The following is a 27,447-nucleotide window of genomic DNA, read 5'->3' as shown; positions in this document are numbered from 1 at the left end:
TGTTTTGCTCGCTCGTTCAGACTTAGAGGTGGGAACAGACTGCAATTTGCAAACGGATCATTTGAATAGCCACCCCTTGTTTTTGAACGAACGACCGCAAATAGCGAACGGCTCTGAATCAGGCCCAGTATTCACTGACTCAAGTACAGAATGAAAAAAATGAACTATGCAAATTCTAAGTTGAAAATTCAGGAGTATTTCCAGTAAAACTGAGGAAGCTGAATTCAAGACCTCATACAGTAATTGGTCAAGAAAAAACCAAGCACCTGTCCACTGCAAGATTAACCAGGTATGAAGTGGCTTCATTAAGCACATCTCATGTAACTATCTTAATATGCCCAAGTTCTCAATCCAGTGACTCACCTTCATATCAATGATTCATGAGAGGGGAAATGACCTTGTGAAATAATCCCTAAAGTAGGAAAATGGTACAGATGAAGTTGAATCATGGGATAAGGAAGAAGGTACTGAGATTACAGATGAAGACAGATCATGTAATAAGGAGGATGAAGTTGTCAGTAAAGGTAGTAAAGAAAATATACATACTTTTTTCTCTCATCATGATTGTTTAGCTCTTATGTAAGTTAAAGTCAGGGCTCTTCATCATGTAATGGACACTCCTATACAGAATCCTGAATGTAGATGGCTCCAGATACTATGTTAATGGGAGCATACACACAGGATATGCAGACACTTCAAATACAGACATCTTAATTTTCACAGCGCTACCTCCATAGTGCTCAGCACAAGAAGAAGAATTGTGTGCACTCAAGGAAGCTTGAATCTTGGCAGAAGGACAAACAGCCAAACCTCTACAGAAATCCCAGGTATGTGATCCACAAAATTGTCCCTACCTGAAGAAACCAGAAATTATATCAAGCATGCAACTTTGATTAATCAGCTACTCATTGCCCTTGATCTAACATCAGAAAGAAGCAATTGTAAAGATACAGGCCCTTACCAAGAAACAGACACCAGAAATAGAAGGTAACGCTATTGCAGATACAGCAGCATTGCAAGATCCAGTAACTGTGTACCAAGTTCAAGTACAAGAAGCTCCAGTCCATGAGGACACCTTACAGCACTTCCAGGAACAGGTTTCCAAGGGAGAGAAGGAATCGTGGATAAAACATAGGAGCTGTAAAAGAATGAACAAGGTATATGGGCAAAAAGGACAACAAGGGTGTCTACCAAGGGCATGGTATCTAATCATGTTACAGATAACGTATGAATAGATGAACTGATAAAAGTAAGCCAAATTGTGTGGCAGCAATGGATGGCACCAGAATTTAATGCAGCAGCATGCAGGATGTAGGAAATATGTAATCCAGGATAAAGAAAATAAAGATTTTCCAGAAACAGATTCCAAGGCCACTCTAACCTTTTCAGAAGCTGCAGAAAGATTACCTACAGCTATTTAAGAGAGGGCCTTACACACCAGTATAAAAAGTAATAGGAACAGGTAGGCCCTGATTACAATATCTACCAACAGTTTTGTTCTCTAGAACCATATCTATAAAGACACATAAGCTTTGATACTGTACCTAAGACAGGGTGTTATTTCCCTCAGCAGTTACAGCATAACTATGAAGATTTAACTGCCTATGTACAAGCAATGTGTAAAGCTCTAACTAACCTCCATTGTCAAGTATTCTCTTCCCTTCTAGATCCAGACTCTAATGACAGTACTCATTTATTGAGTCCAGGGGACTGGATCTATTTCAAGAGACATGTGAGAAGGGCACTTGAACCTTGATACGATGGTCCATTCCAGGTGCTACTGACCACACCGACTGCAGTAAAGCTGGAAGGAAGAGACACTTGGGTTCACAGCATCGCACTGTAACAAGTGAACAATGGAGATAGGAGCTGAAGCAACTCGCTACAGAGTGAGGATAAGAATTAAGTACACAACTAAAGAAGATGAGCAGAAGAGCTCTTGCTTGAGTGAAATAATTGAAGATCAAGAATTCTGAAGTACCAGTAACAAGTAAAAGTCCTCCTGTATTATACTCAGTGTTTGCTCCAGGTACCAATCGCGGGAGCCGCGACCTGTTCACTTGGTGCAGCAAAGCCTATATCCCGCTTGGAGGGGTCACTGGTGAATACCATCAGGTGGGCTAGACTCCGTGCCTCAGGAGAGGTCTCATTAACAGCTGGGAGTTACATATGAGGGGGGCCTATACTCTAATCCCTGATGTTCAGATACCTGATTCCTCAATCTTTCCTCCTGGCATGATTGACCTTCAAGCAACAGTAAGAATGGTTCCTATGATAAACACCAATGATACGTGCTGAATGATATTTTGATCTATCTATATGTGGTCCTTAGGATAACATATGGATAACATAGGCACTATAAGGTCATATGCTGGTTATCGTAGGTAACTGATAGGCAGGGAACAAAAGTCATAAAGGCCAAGGAAAGATGAGGAACAACAAGAACATCAAGAAGCTACTAAAGAAACATGGACATTTCTACTGAAATATAGATCATTTGATAAAAAGAGGGGAATATTATCTTGGAATGCTTAATTAGATTATTAAATGCTCTATCTATGTGTATGTCGCTTTAAAAGTGATTTTACAAGTTACATAAGTTTGACGTTTCAGAAAAACATGTTATTCACCATACTGTCTGGAGTAGAGAAGATAAAGTACTATCAGGGGTGGAGACCCTTGGACAGTCTGAAGATAACAAGATAGAAGATGTTGACCAAGATGGCAGGCGAGGAACACAACAAGAATATGCATCATAATGTCTTATGTTTATCTTATCTATATGTCCAGCCAGTATTGGGGGGCACAAACAAGGTCTTTCCCTATGACTAGTGTGTGTCATACTAGTATGACTAGTATGTTCATGACTAGTGGTTCAGCTTCACATGACGATGGAAGCCCTCCTCCCGCTAAAAAAATCAAACGAGTTAAGCTGGTAAAAAGCACAGCAAAGAACTGTGCGTTCTAAGAAGATATCACAAATCCCCAAGGAGAGTCCAAGTGTGGTGGCGGTTGCGATGCCTGACCTTCCCAGCACTGGACGGGAAGAGGTGGCTCTTTCCACCATTTGCACGCCCCCTGCAAGTGCTGAAAGGAGCACCCACAGTCCACTTGCTGATATGCAAATTGAAGATGTCACTGTTGAAGTACAACAGGATGAGCATACTGGTATAGCTGGCGCTGAGGAGGAAGTTGGCGAGGAGGATTCGGATGGTGATGTGGTTTGTTTAAATCAGGCTCCGGGGGAGACAGTTGTTGTCCGTGGGATGAAAAAGCCCATCACGGTCATGCCTGGGCAGAAGACCAAACATTCCACCTCTTTGGTCTGGCAATATTTCTATCCAAATCCGGACAACAACTGTCTTGCCATATGTACCATATGTAAAGGTGAACTAAGTGGGGGTAGGGACGTTAACCACCTAGGAACATCCTCCCTTATACGGCACCTGCAGCGCATTCATAAAAAGTTACTGTCAAGTTCAGAAACTTTGGCTAAGACCGTAAGCAGTCCAGGGGCACCTAAATCCCGTTGTCCTGTTGTATCCAAGCACCTGCAAACCACAACATCAACTCCCTCCTCGTCAATTTCCTCCTTAGTCAGGATCGGAAGTAGTCCTGCAGGCCATGTCACTGGCATGGCTGACTCTCCTATCCGGGATTCCTCTGGAGGATCCTGCATTGCTATGCCTCCTGCTGCAGCTGCTGCTGTTGCTGCTGCTGGGAGTCATTCATTATCCCAGAGAGGAAGTAGGAACACCACTACTTTTACTAAACAATTGACCCTCCAACAGTCCTTAGCGAGGAGGATGAAGTACGACACCAGTCATCCTGAAGCAAAACGTATAACTGAGGCCTTGACTGCTATGTTGGTGTTAGATGTGCGTCCGGTATCCGCCATTAGTGCAGTGGGATTTAGACAATTGATGGAGGTAGTCCCTGGTTCCAAATCCCATCTAGGTTCCACTTCACTAGGCAGGCGATACTGAGACTGTATAGAAACGTCAGAAAAAGTGTCCTCAGTATCCTGAAAAATGCCGTTGTACCCAATGTCCACTTAACCACGGACATGTGGACAAGTGGAACGGGGCAGACTAAGGACTATATGACTGTGATAGCCCACTGGGTAGATGTATCACCTTAAGCAGCAACAGCAGCAGCATCACCAGTAGCAGCATCTCAGAAATGCCAGCTCGTTCCAAGGCAGGCTACGCTGTGTATCACCGGTTTCAGTAAGAGGCACACCGCCGACAACCTCTTAGAGAAACTGAGGGAAATCATCGCCCAGTGGCTTTCCCCACTTAGACTCTCCTGGGGATTTGTGATAGCTGATAACGCCACCAATATTGTGCGGGCATTACATCTGGGCAAATTCCAGCACGTCCCATGTTTTGCTCACACAATAAACTTGGTGGTGCAGAAATTTCTGAAAAGCGACAGGGGCGTGCTGGAGACGCTATGAGTGACCCGAAAAATTTCTGCCCACTTTCGCCATTCAGCGACTGTGTGCCGAAGACTGGAGCACCAGCAATCACTCTTGAACCTGCCCCGCCATCACCTGAAGCAAGAGGTTGTGACGCGGTGGAACTCAACCCTCTATATGCTTCAGAGGGTGGAGGAGCAGCAAAAGGCCATTCAAGCCTATACATCCACCTATGACATAGGCAAAGGAGGGGGTATGCACCTGACTCAAGCACAGTGGAGAATGATTTCCGTGTTTTGCAAGGTTCTCCAGCCCTTCGAACTTGCCACACGTGAAGTCAGTTCAGACACTGCCAGCTTCAGTCAGGTCATTCCCCTCATCAGGCATTTGCAGAAGCAGCTGGAGAAAGTGAAGGAGGAGCTAAGATGGAGCGATTTCGCTCAGCATGTGGGACTTGTGGATGAAGCCCTTCATTTGCTTTGCCAGGATTCCAGGGTGGTCACTCTGTTGAAATCAGACCACTACATTTTGGCCACTGTGCTCGATCCTAGGTTTAAAGCCTATGTGGTGTCTCCCTTTCCGGCTGACACAAGCCTGCAGAGGTGCAAAGACCTGCTGGTGAACACACTGTCAGCCGAAGTGGAACGTGACACGTCAACAGCTCCTTTTCAATTTTTCCCGCAACTGGGGCTGCCAGGATAAACCCGCTGGTGGTGATGCAGGGCAGGCAGGACCAAGTTTGGACATCTGGTCCGGACTGAAGGACCTGGCAACAATTTCTGACATGTCTACTGTCACTACATATGATACTGTCACCATTGACAGAATGGTGGAGGATTACATCTGTGACAGCATCCAAGTAGGCATGTCAGACAGTCCATACCTGTACTGGCAGGAAAAAGAGGCAATTTGGAGGTCCCTGTACAAACTGGCTCTATTTTACCTGAGTTGCCCCCCCTCCAGTGTGTACTCTGAAAGAGTGTTTAGTGCAGCCAGGATCGCAGAGCCTACAAGCAACAAAATGTATATATTTTTTAGAAACAACAGTTAGGATGCTGCCGGAGGCGTGAAGAGGAAGACCCCCAGCTGTTAGAGGAAGGGAGAGTCTGTTTGAACCGGCCTGTTAAATGTGCTGTAACAGATGCTTCACCCCTGAGAACCAATGATATCAGCAATAGACTTCCCTATTGTCCTGTTTATTCTGGGGGGGGTATAAATATGAGTGCAGACAGTCACCCACAGCTATGCGAGCTGCCAGGAGGCCGCTCCATTTTCAGGTAGGAGGGCACTGATTCAGAGCGAGCGCTCTGGACAGAGCGTTCAACTCTGAATCAGGCCCTGAGTCTTTATTTATGGTGTGACTGCGTACGCAAATTAGCGTCATCCTTAGAAGGTATAGGCAGGACATTAGAAGGTATAGGCAGGACATTAGAAGGTATAGGAAGGTGTGTATAGAGCAGTGTTGGTTAACCTTGACACTCCAGCTGTTGTGGAACTATATATCCCAGCATGCCCTGCCACAGTTTTAGCATGCCTAATAGCAAAACTGTAGCAGTGCATGCTGGGTTATGTAGTTCCATAACAGCTGGAGTGTCAAGGTTAGCCAACACTGGTATGGAGGTTCTGATCCAGTATTGTTAGTTGGGGGCTCGTAGTGAAGTCACTTACCTGCTCACACGGTACATACGGTCATCGATATTTCAGCGAAGGGTGGAGTGGCCACATGCAGGGTTTGCCGGCAACCGCTTTGTGCTGAAAAATCGCTATCCGTCTCCGTGTAAATCAAGGGAGCTGACTAGAATCCAGGGACAAGAGAGGAAAAATTTTGTTTTCCTCTGTTGATAGAACCTTACGTTTAGAGGGGTGTCGCAGTACTGGGTACGCGGCTAAGTCGCAGGTTTGTGCATAGCAAAGATGCAGTTTTGCGTACGCAGTTAAAAAGCCATTATACGGTTGTGGGGTAGTCGCATTATTGTGTATGCAACTGGTCGCATAATAGCGTATACGTACTTCCGGTTGTGCTGCCACGTGTTTGAACAAAGCCATTGAGGTCTTCATTTTTTTCTATTACCAATATCTGGGTTAACTTGTATTTTTCTGCGCAGGAAGAAAGTGTGTAAAAGTGAATATTTGTTGAACAAAGTTAAGGGTATCGTATGATCCTTAAAGGCTAGGTGCAAGGGTTAGTCTAGCCGCTCGGTAAGCAGCTTTACCGTTCTATACATAGTAGCAGGTGTACATGTTGTCTTTGTTGTAGAGAGGTGCATGAGAGTAGCCGCCATACAAACTCTCATAGGTCTGGAAGTTGCCTTACTAAATCTTATCCGGGTGTGGAAGTTGCCTTTTTCAAATCTATCCAGGTGTGGAAGTTGCCTTACTAAATCTTATCCGGGTGTGGAAGTTGCCTTTTTCAAATCTATCCAGGTGTGGAAATTGCCTTACTAAATCTAATCCAGGTGTGTGGGCGCCGCCGACTTAATCGTCCACAGGTAAGTGAAAGTGTCTTGATTGTCTTTCACCAGTTTAAATCTTTATTGAAAAGCGTAGGAGTTGTCTCAGAATGGGAGCCACGCAAACAGAAGAGATGTTAGGTAATGATGTGCTGCTAATGGAGGCGCCGATCGGATCGGCCCGTCGTATCATGCATACCAAGTACGGTACTTATGCAATAAGGTATTGTGATTTATGGTTTAATATGATGTGTTAGACCGTTTCCCAGAATTGGTAGTTTCGATAAAAACGTGTTAGACAATATCCGGGATCACATCAGTTTGATGCACTCCCAAGAGAAAAAAGTTAAATATTTTGAATGTTTAAAACTGTGGCAGCATGAAGGGGATGCGTGGCTTAAGAATGTGCAAACAAAGCAAATTAGCGTCGCGAGCACATTGTCAGAAAATACATCCGTGACGCTAAATTGCAATACGGGCGAACCGCAAAATGGCGCGCACGTGCGACAAGGTAGCGTCGTGGAGAGTATTGCCAGCAGTTCACGCTCACCTCCCCGACCTTATGTGGATGGAGGAGCAAGTACAGTAACCAAAAATACCCATAAAAATTTAACAAGCAACTTGTACCCTATCTTAAGCAACTATAAAGAAAATGTTCATGATGTGGATGATGAGCCTATTGTAATGTTTGCCTTTTCCCATGCTGTGCAGATGATAGATGCTGCATCACCACAATCATGAGTGGTGCCGCCATCTCCATTGGTAACAGCAAGGGAAGTGTTAGTGACCTCTTCACCCGTAGAGGAAGTTGTTCATACCATACGCAGCAGCAGCAGACTTAACCCCCAGCCAGGTAACCAGGTCAAAGGTAGCAGCGCTACCGGTCTGCATCCCATTCGGACAATAACTGTTCCAAATGGAAATGCAGACGCATACGGTATAGTGCCCACGAGGGAAGTAGTAATGCATTGTCCTTGGACAAGAGCAGAACTAAATTCCATCATAAATGATTTCCCCGATCCCAAAAAGGAATTAGCCAAATGTCAAAGATTTGAGAAATTTGGGTAGTTCACATGAGCCAACTAATAAAGATTGGCGTGTGGTGTTAAGGGCCTGCCTGCCACGCAATACCGACGTGACAACATTTATCACGGATTGTGTATTGGATGGTGACGTTCCCTTAACAGCCCATGTAAACCAAGGTAACATTTACCGCATTGTAACTCAATTGGGTGTATATTTTCCAGTAGTAGTTAACTGGAACAAAATTTTCCCCATTAAACAAAAAGAGAGTGAGACTGCAGAAGATTACTGCAATCGGGTTCTGCAGGCTATCACCCAGTACACTGGGATAGAAGATATTAAAGATAGCACTCACCACAGGGGAATGATAGTTACGGTACTTGTGGACGGTCTGAAAGAGAGTTTAAAAACTCGGGATCAGACCTCACAGCCTGGCACTAGATACCCTCATAGAAACCGCTATTGAACATGATAAAAACATCTCCAAAAAGAGAGAAGCCCAGAGCGAAAAACTAATGGCTGTAAGTATACAAGCTCTGGAGGGAATGACGGTAACACCACAGCCAACAGACATACATGCACTTGCACACACACTCACTTCTGAACAAGTATGTGCTCTCACTAACCCCACTCAACAACAAACACAACTCTATCCCACTAGCCCGATGCAACCACAGGTCCCAGGCTATCCACCAACCTCTTATCCCCCACAATACCCTTACCCTCCCTATCCTTACCCATATCCACCACCTTTACCCTCTACGCAAACACGACATGTCTTCCCCCGAAACACAAACATGTTTTAACTGTAAACAAACAGAACACTTAAGCAGAAACTGTAAAGTAAAAGGAGTAGGGATCTCACATCAGGGAAGATCTAGATATCCCCATAAGGGATATGCACAGAGGCCAGCATATGTTCAGCAGGCACCAGCTCCAGTTGTGGCCGTAAATGCTTTATTGGAGAATGGTAGCCAATGCTAGGGGTCAGGTCATACCTGTAGTCTACAGATGGTCAGGTTAACGGGAAGTACTAGGGAAGAACCGGTCATGATGGTTGATGTTGCTGGTACAGAATATCCTTTTCTTGTAGACACAGGGGCGACCAGGTCGGTGATAAAAACTCCCGTTAATTTGCAGGTGGCCAACGAGACAGTACCAACAATGGGTGTAACAGGTAAAGTGGAACATTATCCTTTAACAAAGTCCACAGAGGTTAATCTTGGGCCGTTGCATACTAGGCATTCTTTTCTCCTGGCTGCTGCAGCTCCTACTAACCTACTGGGCAGAGACTTGTTATGTAAGATGGGATGTGTTATATATTGCACCCCTGATGGTGTATTTTTGGATATCCCAGAGAGAATGGTATATGAGGTGTGGGATATGTTAGACACTCCTCAAAGGATAATGTATCACTCTACAGTTTTAAATGAAACTCCATCACAAGTAGATGAAATGTTGTCCCTAATTCCAGATTCCCTTTGGACTAAAGATGGACAGGACACTGGATTAATGGCAAACGTAAGCCCAGTAACGGTATATTTAAAAAGCGGAAGGCAAGCTCCAAAAATTCCCCAGTACCCACTAAAGCAGGAGGTAGAACTAGGGGTTTTTCTAATAATTGAGCGATTATTGCAACAGGGAATTTTAGTTCGTACAGCTAGTGTAGCCAACAGTCCCATCTTTCCAGTGAAGAAGAGTGGTGGGAGGGGTTATAGGATGGTACAAGACCTTAGAGGTGTTAATAAGGTAGTAGAGAGCCAATTCCCCGTAGTGCCGAATCCAGCTGTCATTTTTATGCAAATCCCACCAAATGCAACCCATTTCACTGTCATTGACCTCTGTTCAGCTTTCTTCTCTGTGCCTCTCCATCCTGACTGTCAGTATCTATTCGCATTTACATACAGAGGTTTACAATACACATGGACACGATTACCCCAAGGTTTCATGACAGCCCCAGTATCTTCTCCCAGGCATTGCACGACTGTTTACAATCTTTTCAACCTGCCAATGGATCTGTTCTAATTCAATATGTGGATGATATATTGCTATGTTCTGACTCATTTATGTCATGTTTGAATGATACTAAACTTTTGTTACTTCATCTCTCACAAACAGGACACAAGGTGGCTAAGGACAAGCTACAGCCATGCCAATCCAGAGTAAAATATTTGGGGACACTGCCTAACCCAGGGGTTATGACACCTTACAACAGAGAGAATCCAGGCCATACAAAACATGACACTGCCGCAGAACCAACAGCAAATTCGTACCTTCTTGGGAATGTGTGGATACTGTAGAATGTGGATACCAGGTGTTTCTATTTTGGCCTTACCTTTACAGGAATTAGTCTCTTCCTCAAAGCCCAATCATGTCATACACACAGAGGAATCAGAACAGGCTTTCCTCAATCTTAAGCATAGTCTGACAAGAGCTCCTGCATTGGGAATACCTGATTATGAAAAACCTTTTGATTTGTATTGTACGGAAGCCAATGGTTGTGCTGCAGGTGTCCTCACACAAAAACATGGTGATGCCAGTAGGTCCGTAGCATACTACAGTGCCCAATTGGACATGGTAGCAAGATCACTCCCCACCTGTTTGAGAAGTGTAGCAGCTACCGCTTTATTGGTGAGTAAAAGTGAGGATGTAGTATTGGGCCATGATATTATTGTCTACACTCCCCATGCTGTATCTGCTCTGTTGAACTCAGCTCAAACCAGACACGTCTCCTCAGCTAGGTTCACCAAATGGGAACTAGCTCTAATCGCTCCTGCAAATATTACAGTTAAACGTTGCAGTACACTGAATCCAGCAACATACCTACCATATGTACAAAGGGTGGAAGGAGAGGAGTTGCTGGCGGGAGGTGAGTTCGGCAGACATAATGATACGCATGATTGTATGACATATCTGAATCAGACCTTTACTGCTAGACCTGACATACATGACACACCTTTAGAGAATGTGGATGTAACTTTTTATATGGATGGGAGTTGTCATAGACAAACAGACACAGGTGAATTATGTACAGGTTATGCTGTTGTAAATGACACAGACACCATAGTAGCTAAACCTCTCGGTCCTCCTCACTCAGCCCAGGTGGCAGAGTTAGTAGCACTGACTAGAGCATGTGAACTGGCAGCAGGCAAATCTGCTAACATTTACACTGACTAGAGGTACGCGTTCGGGGTGGTGCACGATTTTGGGGCTCTATGGCGTCTGAGAAATTTTATGACAGCAGCAGGCACACCAGTTGCACATTCCCAACACATAAAACATCTTTTAGAAGCAATCCAACTGCCCAAAGCAGTGGCAGTAATTAAATGCAAAGCCCACACATGTGAGGATGACCCGGTGTCACTGGGCAACAACAGAGCTGACGAAGCTGCAAAATGGGCAGCAGGGTTAAAAATGTTTCCTGCAACTGAAACAATTATGTCATTTCAAACTATTGATATGCTGAAATTAATTGAGATGCAAAATTTGAGTTCAATTCAGAAAAATCCATTTGGAAGTCCATGGGGTGTGGGCAAGAGTCCTCTGGGCTCTGGAGGGATGGACATGGTAAGCCAGTAGCCCCCAAGGCATATTACCCCAGCCTGGCTGAGGCAGCACATGGTCTGACTCATCTGGGTAAACAGGGTATGTGCAAGTTGGTGAGGGCATACTGGTGTGCACCAGGTTTTTCTTCACAAGCAGAGAAGATAGCAATGTCTTGTCTGACCTGTTTGAGAAAGAACATAGGGAAAGCGATCCCTACTGAACCATCCCACATTCCACCGACTGATGGACCTTTCCAGGTGATACAAATTGATTTCATCCAATTACCACCCTGCAGGAACCTTAAGTATGTATTAGTGTGTACAGACGTATTTTCTAACTGGGTTGAGGCTTACCCAGTGGCCACTAATACTGCTGCGTTTACTGCTAAGAAAATAGTTCAGGAATTTGTATGCAGGTACGGTATCCCTAAAATCATCGAGAGTGACCGGGGAACCCATTTCACAGGTGATGTTTTTCAAAATATGTGTAAGCTGATGGGTATTAATAGCCGACTTCACACCCCCTACCGACCGCAAGCCAGTGCCAAGGTAGAGAGGATGAACGGGACTATTAAAAATAAGCTAAGTAAAATCATGGCAGAGACTGGACTAGGAAGGCCAGAAGCTTTACCTTTGGTCCTACATAGCATTCGGACCACTCCTAGACCTCCTCTGAATCTGTCCCCATTTTAAATATTGTCCGGCAGACAACCTCATTTGATTATAAGTCCACAGGAAGATCTAAAGGGTAACAACGAGGTAACTGTGAAGTATCTTATATCAATGAGTAAGCAGTTAAAGCAACAGCAGCAGAAACTGAAATTGTTGTCTAATGATATACCTGAAACGAACTGTCATGATGTTGAACCAGGAGAATATGTAATGATCAGAAATTTCTTGCGTTCAGGTTGTTTGACTGATTGGTGGGAATGTCCGTTCCAGGTGCTACTGACGAGTACTACATCTTTGAAGGTGGTCAAGAGAGAAACCTGGGTCCATTCCACTCACTGCAAAAAGGTCAATCAATCGGTGGAGAAACAAGTCAGAGACAAAGCTGATAGCGTGGATCTGTCGCTCGCGAGCTTGTTCTGGGAGGATTGAAAAGGTCGTAGTAAGATACCTGAACTGAGAGAAATTTGCAATTCTTGTTGTGACAATGGACGGGCCTGCTGTGTTCATTTTCATATTCTCTTTTAGAGTGTTCATCCTCCTGGTCAGTCCGGGGATATCCAGTGTCTGTGATGGGGGACCGATTGAAGAAATGGGAGCTGATGGCAGTGCTGATGGAGTGGAATCAGGAGGAGTGCAATGCCAATCAGGGGAGTGTCTTTCCAATCTTAGTACTGTTATTGTTAAAAGAGCTGTCATTCCGGATACTCGGGGAAGGTATGGAGGGTTATCGTCTGAAGATTCCTGTATTTGTGAGCTTTGTGGGTCCCTAGTTGATGAGAACTGTATCCAATGGTGCCAACCTAAATATAATCCGCACTGGGGTGGGTATCCTCTAGAGGATTATCATAGCATGGTAGGCAAAGTGTTAAATCAAACTGATTGCTGGGTGTGTTCACATGTGCCCCAGAGACAGCATAACGTAGGGTTGGTGCCATTTCTGCTGAATATCACGGAAAGTTTAGAATTACAAAAAGGGAAAACATTGGAGGGAAAATTCCTCTCATCCAAACCACCTCATTTCAAACTCTACCAATTCCAAGTAGATAGATCACTTTTGTGTTTAAACATAACCAATCCTAATAAACCCGGGAGTTGGGAAGTGACGGGGAATAATCAGACGATGACCTTCTCACAAAGAGCTGATAATGAGTCCATAAACCATGATCTGCTGCGCTCCATTAAGTCTGGTGGGAAACATTTTAGGTATCGGTATACATTGAGTTCCACCAAAGAAATTATTGGTAAGGTGCCAAATGATTATTGTGCTAAAATAATACAGCCAGAAACTTGCATGTACCAGATGGAAGAACCAGAAATAGGATTGTTTGCAAGGGAAATGTGCTTAATGATAATGATGCATACCATTCCTTATGTTCTCCCTGATAATGTATATTTCATCTGTGGAAGAAAAGCGTATAAATGGCTCTCCCCGAGTTCCGAAGGTTTGTGTTACCTGGGAAGAGTAGTCCCAGAAGTTATGACCCTCACAAATGTTGAAATGTATGGGTATACATAAAAACACACTGTCACCATATCTTCACACGCAATATGAACACAGAGGCAAAAGAAATATGGTACCTGGTGATATACATAAAGCCACTCAGTTAATCAGTGAGACAACTGGCTTTCAAGTTCTGGTAACATTGGACCCCACTAGGATCGCTTGGGGTACATTAAATTTTAGATATATCCAGGAACTTGCTAAATTAATAGATAATATCACCGAGATGTACAATGACACATTCAGGTATACAGGGAAAGAATTGCAAGCGTACAAGAAAGAACTGGTGCAACACAGGCTAGTGTTGAATTATTTAACTGCTGTTACTGGAGGGTATTGCATAACATTGGCCACCCAATTTGGAGTAAAATGTTGCACCTATGTCACCAATGATACCAGCGACCCTAAGGAGGTGATAGACCGGAAGATGGATGAAATTCTGCAGCTAAAGAGGAAATTTCGCAAGAACCATAACACTTCAGTGGCTGAAGTAGAGGAAAAGATAGAAGGATGGGTGTCATGGCTGAACCCAGTGAAATGGTTCTCAGGTCTAGGGGAATGGGTCCAGGAAGTGATCGCCAGCATAGGCAAATTCTTAATCCTTATACTGATTGTCATCATAGTAATTGGCATATGCGTCCGGTGTGTTCCTATTGTTTTGAAGTATGGAAAATGTAAAAACAGAGTGAAACAAAAGAATGAAACTGTGATGGTGGTCAGTAATGACCATATGTATACCGAGGTAAATATTGAACTGCATTACAACCCTGTACTAGGAAATATAATTGTTTGATGTATTATATTTAGACATGCATAGAATGTATTATTGAAATGTTATTCATAGAACACCTCAGATGATGTAAAGTCTCAATTCCCCTTCAAGACTGCTATTATAAGACTGGTGCATTCCCACACCTTTCACATGATCTTCCAAGATCCGCGGTGTGCGTATAATAGTAGTTTTATGTCCCCACCCAGAGACACATGATTGATGGATAAAGAACCACCTTGTGCCATCCCACAATAACACCAAATAATATGTAAATGTAAGCCTAAATTGAATTCTAATAGCAGATTGTGATAGCATGTTGTTTGCTATCAAAGGGTGGACTGTCGAAGCTGAATAATTGGCTAAGACAAGTTCAGTTTAAAATTTAATCGCAGCGATGCCATCTTGTGAATGGCCACAAGACTCCATCTTGTAAATGAAATCGCAAGACGCCATTTTGCGAATGGCCGCCTAAGCGCCATTTTAGATAAACTCACATTATTGTGCATGTGGCGATAATACTAATAGCACCATGTGATTGCATTTTTCATCATTTCCCATACCCACATTAATACATACAATAGCGCTGTCAACTAATCGCATATTAGCGAATGCATAGGACTTTGTATGAAACTGCTGTTTTATTAGCTTTATGCGCACGCATCTGCCCCGAGTTAACTAGCATTTTTATATCAAACCCTCAATACCCACACATTACATATCCACACATAAGGTTCAATAAGCTTTAAAGTGTATGATTTAAGTAGGTTCAGTTAGTTTAAATGCTGAGAAATAATGATATTTGATAACAAAGGTATTATACATGCTAAACCAGACAAGTTTGGAGTTGTACTGATGCGTACTCTTTTCACAGTATTCCGGTGTTATCGGTGGGGAGATCGCATCATGCATTCCCGAGTTATGGATCGCAGAGCCTACAAGCAACAAAATGTATATTCTAGAAACAACAGTTAGGATGCTGCCGGAGGCGTGAAGAGGAAGACCCCCAGCTGATAGAGGCAGGGAGAGTCTGTTTGAACCAACCTGTTAAATGTGCTGTAACAGATGCTTCACCCCTGAGAACCAATGATATCAGCAACAGACTTCCCTATTGTCCTGTTTATTCTGGGGGGGGTATAAATATGAGTGCACAAACGCTGATTCTGAGTCTTCGTTGAATGCTGAATGATGAGGGGTCTCTTGCTGATTCCTATCTCTGGGTCCGGAAGCGCCTGCATATGTATACTGTACTTGGGTCTGTATAATTTCCTTTTGCGCCTAAATTATGTCTTGATCAATTGCGTGTAACTGTCTGAACTTTTACCTGAATATCACTTGTGCTTTGGAACCACAGATTCCACGTCTAAGTCTTTATTTATGGTGTGACTGCGTACGCAAATTAGCGTCATCCTTAGAAGGTATAGGCAGGACATTAGAAGGTATAGGAAGGTGAGATTCTGATCCAGTATCATTAAGTTACATAGGTGGTCAGTGGATTGAGCGGTGCATGCGGTCGGCGGGAATATAAAAGAGCCATCTGAGGTAGAAGGAGAACGGGACTCACCGGAGCATGTTGACGGAGTTCATCGCAGCGTGAAGGAGAGAGCACACTGTAGAGCAGCTGGGATGCTGTCAGAGCTCTGCCGGGAGGAAGCAGCATCAGCAGGGAACCGCCCCCGAGCCTTCCCCTTCGAGGAGATTGACAGCAGGAGAGTGTGGAGGTGCGGTTTCCCCAGGAGAGGACGTAACAGCTGATGACGAAGGTGAAGCATTGAGTAATCTGATCCACCCCTAACACAACCCCAGACCCTCCAACATGACCCGTTCCATTAGGTACAAAATACTCTGCTCCTGGACTTCCCTCTTAATTTATGATTGCAGCCACCTGTGGTGAAACACCTGTCTCATCAATTACCGAGTTCAACACAGGTGGCTGCAATCATACATGAGGTGGGAAGACCAGGAGCAGAGTGTTTTGTACCTAATGGAACGGGTCATGTTGGAGGGTAGGCAACCCCTACCAGCCAGAGACATCCCCTGCCATAATTAGTACACCGCAGCTGGGGGAGAGAGGCTAGCAGACTCTAAACAGCCTGTTTCCCTAGAGACTTTAGTGTGAATTATATGAGACGTGTACTAAAATCCAGCAAAAGGCAGAGTCCCATACAGTGACAGTTCCTTCTCTTTCAGGGAGAATACAGTCTGCAAATCCTGTTAATTTACTGAGAGGAATTGGCAGAGACTGTGCATGTAAATGAGCAGCAGTACTCTCAGTCCGCATGCAGGGAGTGTAGCCAGGAGAGATTGCTACAATTCACTTTAAATGAGCTTAATCAGATACAATCCAGCAGCTTCCAAAGAAATTGTGTTGCAGTAAACATTGTACCCAAGTCAGCTATCAACATTATTCTACACAAGAAGGCAGAGAGGATTACATTGTGAATATTCACATCTCCTATAAATAAACTTTAACTGTTTAAAAAACATCAGTGCAGGATTTCGCATAAATAGAGGACACTTTATCTCATCCTCCATAAAGTTATCCTTCAACCCGGGCAACCTTATGCAAATACTGATTACTAGACAGATCATCTCTTGCATGCAGATATAGGACTAGAGACTATTGTCTTTTGTTTTCCTTGGTGCACCAAGTATCTGTCGGTCATATTTCTTTATTTGAGCTATTACACATGAAAGTGTAATTATATACATGTTTGCAGTTAACCTTTTGTTCCCACAGTCGGCTCAAGAATCCAGAGTTCCTGTTTAATAAAAAGCACGGATCAGAGTGTACTTTATTCACTTAAAGGAGTGTTGAGCCAATTGTAATGTAACCGATTCAATGTAATGTTGTTGTGAAAATTGCTTCTTATAGCACAAATACAGTTGAATAAATACTTCTTTTAATTGTACCCTTTTCCCAGTATCTAATCATCACCATCCGGAAGGTTACCGTACTATCCAGGGTTGGGGAATTGGTACAGATATATTCTGCTACACCACACCTATAACAGACTTTAGAACTGACTTTCGGTTGGGTGCAACAAGACTACCAAATAATTTGCCAGCCTGCAGCTGCTCAGTGCAGCAGGGCCAATGCTGCAGGCTACAGATCCTACTCTGCACAGCCTGGCCATCTCCCCTGCTCTCTGAAGAGTAGTTGTCCAGATGTCAATGCTGCCAATGGAGCCAGGAAGAGGAGCCAGCCAAGATGGAGAAATATTCTAAGATGCATGCTGAAGATGCCATGAGAACAACAGCCCTAAGGTAAGTTTTTGTCCTGAGAAATGCCGACCCATGTGTATCTGCTGCAAGCATTCACTGGTGCGTATAAGAAATTTATAATGTAAACATTTTAACGCAATGACTAACGAGTGGTGGAGGAGGTGTTTAGGTTTTATATACTTAGGTATGTTGGTGGGTCCAAGACCCCTGTGGGACCCACCAAGATTCCTGAATATATAAAACCTAAACACATCCCAAACCCCGACTAGTTAATCATTGTATTAGAATTGTGCACTCCAGGTATGATAGCCACATATATATACTGTATTTTCTACACTCTGCCCTCCCATTTCCTCCAGGCAGTTTTGTACTCTACATGAGATGGGGGATATGATGATTACTGAAGAGACTGGGTAGAACATTTTAAGGATATTTAGTTTATTGGGTGGAACATTATGAGAAGATGGATTAAACCATTAAAATAGTGGTAGACACGCCCAATGGGTGTTATTAGACCCCTATAGGTGGTGCTAGACATGCCCCTCCAGCGGTGCACACCTTAATGAAGCTAGACACTCCTTTGGGCGGAGCATGGCACACCCCTCAACAGTGTGCACACTACGACTGACTATAATCTCCATTTTCAAAAGTAGGTGGCCCATTCCATTTGTCGGCGGCCCTACTGACATCACCAGTGATGTCAGTAGTGAACTTCCTTCTCTAATAGAACAGGAAGTTCACTGGGGCTTGCGGTGGACAAGATCCTACCAGAAGAGTCTCTTCGCAAGCCCGATGGTCGCGATAATCGAGACCATCGCCAGGCCGCCCGCTAAAGCTATGGGTGGTCACCCACAGCTTAGCGAGTGGCCTGGAGGCGCGGGGGGGGGGAAATGCCCTGATTCAGAGCGAGCGCTCACAAAGAACGTCCGGCTCTGCATCAGGGCCAGAGATGTATTTTGCGGTAATTGAAAATATATATCTGAAAGATATAAAAATATAAAAGTATAATAGGGATATGGTAGAACCCACACAAAGATCAAGATGCTATTTTTAATATCATATAGTGTTTATATATGTATTCTGAATAAAAGTAACAATAATATAACAATAAAAATACAACAATACACCCAAATTAATAATCTAGTAATAGCAGCATGAATATTAGCTGCAGCCCACTGGGATCTGATGTGTTATAATAAGAAATCCATAGAGTCCAGACCTGAACCATTGATAGTCAGCTTTGAAAAGAACAATTCTGTATATATACTGTAAATGCAAATTTAGCATCCGCAAGGGAACCAACCGGAAATGGACACCAGAGTCTGCTCTTATGTACACAGGTCTCCGGACCTGTCACAGAGTGCTCCGTCTCATGCTGATAATAACACTGTGTGTGCAGTAGCGGCTGGGTGTCCCAATAATTTCACTGGCAGAAGTCAAGTCAGCATGTGACAGCCCCAATTGATGTTGTACTGGTGATTTGTTCCCTTAAATCACGGACCTCCAATTAGTCCATGCATATACTGTATTCCACAATGGAAGCAAATGATGGTAACAATCAAAGGTCACTTTTCAAATGGAAGATCCAGTGGTAGTACAAGTCCTCTGACCAATTTCACTCCCCTGCTGGAAGCTTTATCAGAGAGCATCTGTTTCTTGCATCCGACTCTAGTGCCTAACACTAACCCTTCCCCTGGTGCCTAAGCCTAACACAGAATATGAACTACATCCCTGTAGACGATATCCAACCACACAAATTGTATCCTGTCATATCTGAATTTTCCTCTTGGGGGCTCAATGGCATTTAGAGATGTGCATGGACCCTCGTGTTTTGGTTTTGGCAAAACTACCCCCAAAGTGTTCTGGTTCGGTTTTGTTTTTGTTTTTTTAATTGTTAATAACAACTAAAATCATGATGTAATTTGGAGCTGTTTACAAGCACTCCAAAACAGAGACCTGGGTATCCTGTGTATTTTAAATCCTGCATTGGTGCCATCACAAGGCCTGACAAAGTCCCCAGGTCATAAGCCTGTTATTATTAAGGCTCCCTCCTAAATGAAATGGTTTAAATATATCTTTGATTATGTAAAAGTTTTACTATGCAGTAAATGGAACCTCTGGCCAATCTCCAGTGACAATATGGGAAGCCAACAAATATTACAAGAGGCATCTTTATAAAATATGGGGCCTCTCTTATAGCAGATGATGCTCATAAAATGTCTTTCCTTGCCAAACACATTAGCTCCCAAGAGACAATTTATAAATGCACTCTTGTGGCCCATACTCTACAGGATTTAATTAATCTGCGAAGGCAATTACCCATTCTGCTCAGCTCCCAAACTAAAAGTTAATTAACAATTGTGAAAGGAGTTTATTTGACTTTGGAAACTTGAAAGCCTGTCTGTTGGCAAGAGCCCCTAACAAAAGTAGTAAGCCTGATTTGTTGCCAAGATCATTAATTGACAGGTACATAACATAAATGACAGAATCCATTTCAGACTGCTACCAAAGTAGAACCTCCATGAACTCTTTGCTTTCATTAAACAAAAATACATTTTCCAACCTGCAGACAGAAAATGACAGAGCACCCCCATTTCATTATTGGAAGATCTGACATCACTCAAAAATTAGCATTGGAAGACTTTTACCTACATTCACATTTTGAATTTAATTAGTTAAATACATGCAAGTAGCTCATTTAAACTCTCAGATGAAACACTAGACAGACGTGACTACCTCTCCACAAAATATAACCAATATTAAAGCATGCTAAAGGATCGATTGTTGAAAGGCAGAGAGTCCAAGGGGTTAATTTACTAAGAATGAAGTCAATGGTGGGAGCCACAGAATAAACTTTAGTAACCTACGGCTCTCCATTGACTTCAGTGGAGGAGCCGTTCATTGGCTGAGAGAGGCGGGGGATCACCTCTATCAGCTAATGAACGCTCAGATACGGCTCTATAAAGGCAGAAGCCACGTATGAGTGTTACATTCAGGAGATATCAACCATCCTGGTTGGTATCTGTTGCGTGGATTGTGATTTTTGTTTTTTTGTTTTAAAAAGACCTTGAATGCCTACTTTGGACAAGAGGACCACTCCTGATAATGTAGGTGAGTATGTGTGTGTGTGTATGTATGTCATAAAACTGTGCTTTCACAGTGTATGTGTTTTGTGTTTTTTTAGATATTTCTTTATAGGTGAACTACAGGTACCAGTGGGCCCTTAATGTCCCGCATGCTGGTACTTGTGGTTCTCCAAGTACCAGCATGCGGGGGAGGCTTGCTGGGACCTGCAGTTTGACTGTAAAGACAATGTTGATACTTCTATTTGTTTACACACCACATACACTATCAACCCGCCACCCACCGCCCAGGGGTGGCGGGGATAGCGGGGGTCTGCGAGCGAGATCGCAGGATCCATTCTGCACATGTCCAGAACAGATCCTGTGCAGATGCAAACCCTCCAACATCGGAGATGTGTGTTTATCCTCGGATGAATGTACATCTCTAAATCAGGCCCTTTATTTTAATGGAGTCCGGAAGAGGCAGTGGCGGAACTCCTGGAGACAATGGAGTCAGTTGCCGCCGGGCCCCTAGCCCTGAAGGGGGCATCGGGCTCCATTGTCTCCAGGGTCCCGGCTTTTCCACCACCTTCCACCACATCTACTAACCTACCCCTACACCGCTACCGCCGGCTTCACTTCACTGTCAATAAAAGAAAGCCAGAGAAAGGAGCCGCTGAGCTGAGCACCAATCAGCATCAGCGGCGCTCCTCCTCCGGCTCCACTACACACTCTACATTCTCTCGGCGGGCCGCGGACGTCACCACGCATCATGTGACCGCCCGTGACCTACCCTGGCTGTGCCTGCCCTATGCTCCTCTGAAGAGCCGCCCGAAACTGCAGACAGAGTGCAGACGGAGTCGGACCGTGGTCGTGGAGACAAGATTTAGATACTGTCTGTGTAAAGTGCGGCTGGGACCCGGGAGACAGGATCTGCGTGGGCAGCGCAGCGGGTTGTGGCACTGTGACTGGGGACTCAGGCAGCAAGAATCAAGTAAGTGAGTGTCTGTCTCTCTGTCACAGTGTCTGGCAAGCCAAGCAAGTGGGGTCATTGCCTGGCATTGGACTCGGCGGAGGGGGGGGATGATATATCTACTATGCATATATTTTGTCACTCTGCCATGTTAGGGGGGAGGGGTGTGCTGAGGGGTGGGGGGATGATATATTTGCTATGCATGTATTTTGTCACTCTGCCATGTTAGGGGGGGGAGGGGTGTGCTGAGGAAGCGGGGGATGATATATTTATAATGCTTATTTTTTATCACTGCCATGTTGGGGGGGAGGGGTGTGCTGTCATGACAATAACATACCTCTTGGATAATTTCATATGTGGCACAGATCAAAATAAACACGTGTGCAACGATTTTCAAAATTCCATTAGTGCTAGATAAGTTCAGTGAAGCTAGAGCCTACAATGAGGAAAACACGTTATCATTTGTAGTAAACATAAATTCTGGTTACCAATATATATGATAAAACATGATTTAGTATACTTTTATTACATGAAAACAAGATAAATAATTTGACATATTATAAAATATTTCAAAATATGAAGACGCTTAGACTTTCTTTTGATTCTCAATAGATTGTTATTTAGCTACAGATCTCTTTAAAAAACCAAACTAATTTAATACATTACTTTGTCTTTCTGGCTTCTATCCTGTGCTTTTGATATCATTAGAGTAATTTGTTAGGATTGTCAGTTAACATGGAGGGACAGCTGTCCAGCACCATGTCGCTCTCACATAGTGGCAAGATGGCACCGTGCATGCCAGGGGCAGAACTCTGGGAGACAATGGAGGCACCTGCCGCTGTGCTCCAGCACTGAAGGGGCACCTCCTCCATTGCCCACAATATATTCACCCCAGTTAGGGCTGTAACTATGTACCCGGAGTGTACCACCACAGCCGCCCAGTACATGGCACCTCTTCCTGCAACCTGAGAAGCCACCATACACTAGTGCAGAGCTCCGTGTCAGACCATCAGCTGCCGCATCCGTCTATCTATAGCCTTTCCCCACTCATTGGTGTTGCTGCTCCTCATCAGCTTCTTTTGTCAATGTAACACATCCGGCACCCCCCTCACCCACAACACTCTGTCTCACTCCTCCATGGCATGCCTATATTCTGTGCAACTGCGGGAGTATCTGCTTGTGAAATGTTACATTACAGTGTCAGCGGCTGTGCCGGGGGGGGGGGGGCACCAAATTAAAACTTGCCTCCGGGTGTCTGGGATGAACTTACGCCACTGGGAAGAGGAACCCTAAGATGCATACTGTCACCTATGGGACCTAACAGGCCTGGCAAGTGGTAAAATTACTCTTACCGCTAATTGCTCCACTGTTGCAGTGACTTTGTTTCATAAATTGGCAAAAGGATTTTCAATCCAGCTACATGTATCGCAATAGTAGATACATGGATGCAGTTACCATGCATGGCCAGGCTGCCGGCTTTCAGAACACCGGTGCCAGGAATCCTGAAAGTAGTCTGAATCCAGGCACCAGAGTTCCGACCGTTGGCATCCTGATGGTAAATATTAGTGTTAGGCGTGGGTTAGGATTAGGGGTAGGCTGCGGGGAGGAGGGTTAGGGCTACACTGCTCGGTGGGAGGGTTAGAGTTAGGCAGTGGGGGGTGGAGGGTTAGGGGTTAGGGCACTTACCTAATTGGGTTGGGATTCTGACTGCCAGGATGCCGCTTTCGGTATTCTGATCACCGGGATCCTGTACCCAACCCATCTTAACAGCATTAAAGGCCCTGGGCAAAGCAATGCACTGAGGCCCCTGCCCACCCATTCATGGGAATACAAATGTAAACGGTCAATCAATTAAACATTTAGACTTGGTACGTTCAACAAAATCAATGTTTAAACATAAAAAAAACATGGTGTAAAGCCAGGATTACAAATTCCACATCACTCTTGTCTTCTCCAGCTCGCAGTGCAGTTCCTGCTCTTTACTGCAGCTGTTATTAAAGTATGGGGGCCCCCTGAGAGAGGGTGGCACGGGGAATCGTGACCCCTGTGACCTGATCCCCCCAAATCTAAGTCTTGGGCTGCAGGCTGGGAGGCAGGTAGAGAATGCTGTCTGGTCGCTCTGATCATGTTGCTCTGATTGTGTGTAACTACCTCTCCGGAGTCCCATGTCGGCGGTAGCATCACTGTACAAAAAGCCTGGAAAATGGCCGCCACAGCCATTTTCCTGGCGTATTGCGCATGCGCAATAGGGAAATCAACAGGAGAATGGTCACCTGGTGACCTGCGCATGCGTTGTAGATTCTGGCACAGATTAGTGCCTAGTCTTCTTCTGCCCTCAGTGTGCTGCAGGCCACTGGGTAGAAAAGAGAGGGCCCCGGATGGAGACTGCACATAGGCACCCTCCTTTCTTAATACGCCCCTGGCTCCATTTGGTTCTGAGTCATGAAGGGATGCCTGTTTCTGATGTTACACCTAGGATGGGACTGGTGCAAGTGCAGATAATAATGATGACGGTTGTGGCGGCTGGTGTAACATGAATGGCGGGCCTGATTTTCACTTGCACACGCACAAACTCCCTGCATTAGCCCTATAATCTTGCGTTAGCATAAGGTAGTAAATATGGCTTCTGCAGCTGCCTGCAACTACAGCCACTTTGTGTGCGTCTGGGCATCGGCCCCTTAATCGGCACCTACATTTGCAGATACAGTAGAAAAGTCACTACAAATTCCAACCTCTTGATACTTTTATTAATCATAAGAGTGAGGGGAAGGACATAAGGAGTTGTTACTTTGGTATGATTAATGGTTCTTATTAAAAATAAAAATATGTGCCTAGAGACTAGAACCCTGATTCAGACCCGCTCGCTGCCGGAGGTAGCTCGCAGGTCTGAAGAGCATTTTTGTTTAGGTCCAGCCTTCTGGCCGCTCGCTAAGCTGTGGGTGACCACCCACAGCTTTTGCGAGTGGCCAGGTGATGGTCGCAATGGTTGCGACCATCGGGCTTGCGACGATACCCTTGTGGTAGGGTCTCGTCTGCCGCAAGCCCCAGTGAGCTTCCGGCTCTAATAGAGCCGGAACCTCACTACTGACATCACTGGTGATGTCAGTAGGGCCTCCCACAAATGGCAGGCATTCCTTCAGGAACACCTCCGTTTGTCCAGCCACCCCCCACCCCACCTACAAAACGGGCGAGTTGTCGATCAACATCAACAGCCGCCCCATTTGTAGCGAGCCCCGGAGCGAGAGAATTTCTCTCTCGCTCCGGGGCTTGCGCACGCGCATTGTGCACACCGTGCATGCGCAATGCACAACAATTGACCCGCTTGCGAGCACATAGCGCTTGCGAGCGGGTCTGAATCAGGCCGTAACTTCACTGCAACCGGGCAACAACAATGTGCAAATTAATCCCAATATACTGTAAGCATAAAGTTAGGTCTTTGTATCCAGAGACCAGTAGGACAATTCTGTGGGGAGGGAAAGGCTATGCCTCTACCAGAAGCATAATAACATTAGAGAGGAGTGCGCTCCTGTGCTCTTTCCTCCTGTGTACAGTGACGCGCTAGCGGGCTGACATCACTGCTGTAACTGAGCAGACGCAAACTCTGTTCATGCCACTGTGTAAAGTGCAGCAGGGCTACATGGATGTGCAGTACTTAGCTACTGCTGTGAGACCTATTACCATTTATTACCACTGTTAATCGTGTGCCCACTGCTGTTACTCTGTACACCGCTGTTACACTGTATACCACTGTTACCAAATAAACCCACCATCCTGGTTAAGGAAAACTGTGTGGCTTAATCTCCATTTCACATTCTGCTGATACCTATTGAAACCAAACAGGTTCTACCAATAGGTTATAGCAATAATTAATGCCTGAGTGTGCAGTGGGCCTCCACCTCTGAGCAGCAGAGACCACCCCAAGCCCCTAATTTTCCTTGTACTGGCAAGCAGGCCCTCCCTCCTCCGTGGCACCATCATCCCAGAGGATGGCACATGCACACAAGAGAGCAAAGTTGGATGTTTTTACTTAGCAAGGAGTCAATGCACTCCAAGACTGCACATCTAATGAGGCACACTGAGGGTAAGACCTATTATATATATGCTGTGTCAGTTTTGGGCCTGGTATTGGGGTGCGGGGCTCTCTGGGCTGGTGTGGCTGGACTGCTTCATGGCATCATAATGTACACTTTTTCACTTCTTTAGTGTGTTTTTTTACATACAGTCAGCTGCATAAATATTGGGACATTGACAGAATTTCAATATTTTGGCCTCTATTCACCACCACAATGGCTTTGAAATGAAACAAACAAGATGTGCTTTAACTGCAGACTTTCAGATTTAATTTGAGGGTAATTGCATCCAAATCAGGTGAACGGTGTAGGAATTACAACGGTTTCTATATGTGCCTCCCACTTTTTAAGGGGCCAAAAGTAATGGGACTATCAACTCAAAAGCTATTTCATGGACAGGTGTGGGCTATTCCCTTGTTATTTCATTATCAATTAAGCAGGTAAAAGGTCTGGAGTTAATTTTATTTGTGACATTTGCATGTGGAATCAGTTGCTGTCGACTCTCAATATGAGATCCAAAGAGCTGTCACTATCAGTGAAGCAAGCCATCATTAGGCTGAAAAATCAAAACAAACCCATCAGAGAGATAGCAAAAACATTAGGTGTGGCCAAATCAACTGTTTGGAACATTCTTAAAAAGAAAGAACGCACCGGAGAGGTCAGCAACACCAAAAGACCCGGAAGACCACGGAAAACAACTGTGTTGGATGACAGAAGAATTATTTCCCTGGTGAAGAAAAACCACTTCACAACAGTTGGCCAAATCAAGAACACTCTCCAGGAGGTAGGTGTATATGTGTCAAAGTCAACAATCAAGAGAAGACTTCACAAGAGTGAATATAGAGGGTTCACCACAAGATGTAAACCATTGGTGAGCCTCAAAAACAGGAAGACCAGATTCTAAAAATGCCATTACAGTTATGGAACAACATCCTATGGACAGATGAGACAAAGATCAACTTGTACCAGAGTGATGGGAAGAGAAGAGTATGGAGAAGGAAAGGAACTGCTCATGATCCAAAACATACCACCTCATCAGTGAAGCATGGTGGTGGTAGTGTCATGGCATGGGAATGTATTGCTGCCAATGGAACTGGTTCCCTTGTATTTATTGATGATGTGACTGCTGACAAAAGCAGCAGAATGAATTCTGAAGTGTTTCGGGCAATATTATATGCTCATATTCAGTCAAATGCTTCAGAACTCATTGGACGATGCTTCACAGTGCAAATGGACAATGACCCGAAGCATACTGCAAATGCAACCAAAGAGTTTTTTAAGGCTAAAAAGTGGAATGTTATGCAATGGCCAAGTCAATCCCCTGACCTGAATCCGATTGAGCATGCATTTCACTTGATGAAGACAAAACTGAGGGGAAAATGCCCCAAGAACAAGCAGGAACTGAAGATATTTGCAGTAGAGGCCTGGCAGAGCATCACCAGGGATGAAACCCAGCGTCTGGTGATGTCTATGCGTTCCAGACTTCAGGCTGTAATTGCCTGCAAAGGATTTGCAACAAAGTATTAAAAAGTGAAAGTAAGATTTTGGATTGTTTAGTTTGTCCCATTACTTTTGGCCCCTTAAAAAGTGGGAGGCACATATAGAAACCGTTGTAATTCCTACACCATTAACCTGATTTGGATGTAATTACCCTCAAATTAAATCTGAAAGTCTGCAGTTAAAGCACATCTTGTTTGTTTAATTTCAAAGCCATTGTGGTGGTGAATAGAGGCCAAA

This window comes from Taudactylus pleione, unplaced genomic scaffold (assembly GCF_031769625.1).
Source record: "Taudactylus pleione unplaced genomic scaffold, aTauple2 ptg000117l, whole genome shotgun sequence".
Lineage (NCBI taxonomy): Eukaryota > Metazoa > Chordata > Amphibia > Anura > Myobatrachidae > Taudactylus > Taudactylus pleione.
The sequence above is the reverse complement of the archived record's forward strand: the minus strand, read 5'-3'. Positions refer to the sequence as shown.